Genomic DNA, 3,548 nt, shown 5'->3' on the forward strand with positions numbered 1-3,548 from the left:
AGTTTCACAACCCTATTAGACCCACTGCTCTCTTTTTATAACAATAAATTGTAACCCTCCCTTTACTATCCTGAAATAATATTTGTAGATAACCTACTATACCCAGGAGTTTATATCTAATCTATCTATCTATCTATCTATCTATCTATCTATCTATCTATCTATCTATCTCTCATCTATCTACCTACCTATCTAACTGATACCCCCACTATAATACAGGAGAAATAAAAGGATAGCAATTTAATAAAATAATTTGTATTTTAATACAAAGTGCTCAGGCATAATTACCCTAGAAATCACATATAAAGAACATCCCTATATATAGAACCACCAGGATTGTGACAGCTATAGATACATACCTACTGAATCCTATTTAACCTAAAGACAGAACAATAGTTTCTAAGTCCAAATACTCTACTTCATTTGTTTTCATATATATAAATTATATATGTTATAGACATTATATCAATATATATAAATTATATACATTAAATTATATATATAATTTTAAGATATAGATCTGAGTGCAATTAAAAGAAATAGTACAAAGAAATCTCCTGCCTCCTTTACCTCGTTTCCTCTCATGGTAATGTCTTGCAACACTACAGTAAAATAATGCTACCAGGATATTGACATTGATATAGTCGAGATATAGAACATTTCCAGCACCACTAGGATCCTTCATGCTGCTCTTTTATAGCTACTTCCACTTCCTTTTTATTCCACTGATGCCTTAATCTCTGCCAACCACTAATCTGTTATCCATTTTGTCTTCTCAAGAACGTTGCATAAATGGATCATACAGTATGTAACCTTCTGGGATTGGCTTTTTTCTTTTTTAAAAAAATGTCTTTATTTTATTTATTTTATTTTTGGCTGTGTTGGGTCTTTGTTGCTGTGCGCAGGCTTTCTTTAGTTGCAGCGAGCGGGGGCTACTCTTTGTTGTGGTGTGCGTGCTTCTCATTGCTGTGGCTTGTCTTTGTTGCAGAGCACGGGCTCTAGGTGTATGGGCTTCAGTAGTTGTGGCATGAGGGCTCAGTAGTTGTGGCTCGTGGGCTCTAGAGCTCAGTAGTTGTGGCTCAGTAGTTGTGGCATGCGGGCTTAGTTGCTTGGCGGCAAGTGGGATCTTCCCCGACTAGGGATCGAACCTGTGTCCCCTGAATTGGCAGGCAGATTCTTAACCACTGTGCCACCAGAGAAGTCCCTATAGGGCTATTTTACGCTAGATTCTTAGAAACTATTTCTCAAGTTCTTTCTTTTCTGATATTCAGATAATGTCCTGCTCCAGAAGAATCTTCTTCTAGTCTGCATGACCTTGGAACAAACCACTTCTACTTTTCAGTTTCTGTATCCATAAACCTTTTCAGTCCATCTTTTTACTCCATTATATCTTTTGGTTACCAGTTGTCTATGAAAAAAGCTGTTGAAGAAGTGAACTTTGTCTGGGACTGCATCCATTATCAGCTCACTGTACCTATTAATGACCTGGTCATTCAGCCAATTCTGACCATCCAGGGTTGCCAGATCATCCATATCCAGCATGTGCTTATTGCAGAAGATACAGAAGTTGCATTTTTGATGTCTGGCCTGATAGTTTCTTATTTCCCTATTGATAAATGGTTTTCTATTAGAAAAGTCTTCATTAAAGACATCTTTTAACCTTCCAAGGTCATCTTTTTCGCTGAGTGGGACCAAACTGACATACTTCTTCATAACCTCGTCCAGGAATCGAGAAAGGCAGATTGACAGCTGTTCATCATCCACTGGAGGCTTTCTGACTGTTCTTCCCACCTCCTACCACTGCACGTCAGGGGAGCCTCCAGTGGGCTTTTACAGTAAGGGGGAGGGGCGTCCAGCAACCTAGAACTAAGACTGTTCTGCTTGAAAGACCCACCCTCATCCCTCTGGCGTGAGCTCGCATTCTGAATGGTCTCTTCGGACACAGGCCCATCTACACCACTCACAGATTGCTCTGCCTCTGACACTGACAGTTTTACTCTGTTATCATTGACAGTACTTATCCGATTTTCCTGACCCAGAGCCATAACTTCTCTCTCAGTTTCCAAGATAAACATGGTACTAGAATGATGTTCTGGTAAGGGGATGTCATGAATCAGCTCTGTACACTCCCACTTAGGAGAGGAAGAGGATGACTTGTCCCAGGTGCATTTGTGGCACTGCCATGCTGTTGGTCAGGGAATATGCTTCATCTAAACTAAGCTCCTTGCCCAAGAGAGGGCTTCCTTTAGTGTGGCCATGAGGCACATGAGAGTTCTTTCCCTTCACCACAGCATTGCTGCCCATAACTGGAAGTTATGGTTAATGCCGACAAGAAGGGTCTTCAGGTTCTGGGGAAGGGAATGGGCTGCAACTGCCACCCACAGCGCTCTCCATAAGGGTCTCTTGATGGTCCCCAGTGACCTGCACCCAGCTTTGCTGGGCCTTTTTTAGCTTGCAACTTTGCTTTCTGTTCTGAGGTACTGGGATCTGAGAATCCTGCACCGAAATCTAATCATGGATCATTTCTCATACATCACAGGAGGAGATACTTTTATTCTTCTCTGTTAAGTTGGAACTATTTTGGAATCAGGGGTCCCCCATTCCTGTGGTGCTCCAGCCCTTGGTAGCAGCTATAACAAAAGTGCTTTCTCGTATGGTTGCTCAAGGTGAACCCGACTGTGCCACTCTCACCTGGACTCTGGCTCTTCCCATTGAACTTCCTAGGAAGATCAGAAGCTTGTGGCTCCGTCCTAGGTCTGTGACCACTGGCCTGACTTAAAACACTATTTGCTGGAACGTCAGCAGCTGCCTTCAAGAGACTTTTCTCTCCAGAGTACTCATGATCAGAGTTCTTTGCTGATGATAGCAACTTCTCTGCTTGGAGTTTCAGGAAGGTACTTGAGGAGGAAATGAAGTGTTTAGTGTCCTTTCTTTTCACTTTAGAGGACAAAGTACTAAGATTCTGAACAGCCATATTGGACTTTGTCTTAGCAAAAAATGGGTTCATCCTGGATCCACATTTTCTGGATTTGAAGGGCTGTCTTTCTGCACTGGAAATGTCTCAAATGCCTGCTCCAAGTAACTGGCCCTCCCAACTTGGCTTTCAGAATGCACAACTATTGATGAAAGTAGAACTTCTTAAAGCCTCCAAACCCAGTATTCCATTTCTAAGAAAAGGCTAAGTGAATTCCTTTCCTCCATAGAATTTTCATCTGTTTTTTCATTTTTCTGATGCATAATGAGATCTGAACGCAGCTATGTCCCTCGCTGCTGGAACCTGTCATGCTGTGGGTCCAGATGCTGTGGCAGCTTGGACTGTGGCTCCACCTTCACCAGCTTTAGGGGAAAGCCCGTCAGCCAGCAGGAGTCTGACCTGCTTACAGCGGCCATGGCTGCCGAGCTTCCTCTGGAAGGGTTCGCTTTTTTCACTCAGTCTAATTTTCTGGAGATTCATCCAGGTATTACATGTATCAGTAGGTCTTTCCTTTTTATTGTTGAGAGTATTCCATGGTATCGATGTATCATAGATTGATTAACCATTCACCCAT

The 3,548-nt window shown here is 42.2% G+C and overlaps 1 pseudogene; it reads right to left on the reverse strand.

The window, feature by feature from the left end:
* Positions 1-1,014: 1,014 nt before the first annotated feature.
* LOC131755663 (sentrin-specific protease 5 pseudogene) lies at positions 1,015-3,224 on the reverse strand (annotated as a pseudogene).
* Between the last annotated feature and the right edge of the window lie 324 nt (positions 3,225-3,548).

Source organism: Kogia breviceps, chromosome 4 (genome assembly GCF_026419965.1).
Source record: "Kogia breviceps isolate mKogBre1 chromosome 4, mKogBre1 haplotype 1, whole genome shotgun sequence".
NCBI classification, from domain to species: domain Eukaryota; kingdom Metazoa; phylum Chordata; class Mammalia; order Artiodactyla; family Physeteridae; genus Kogia; species Kogia breviceps.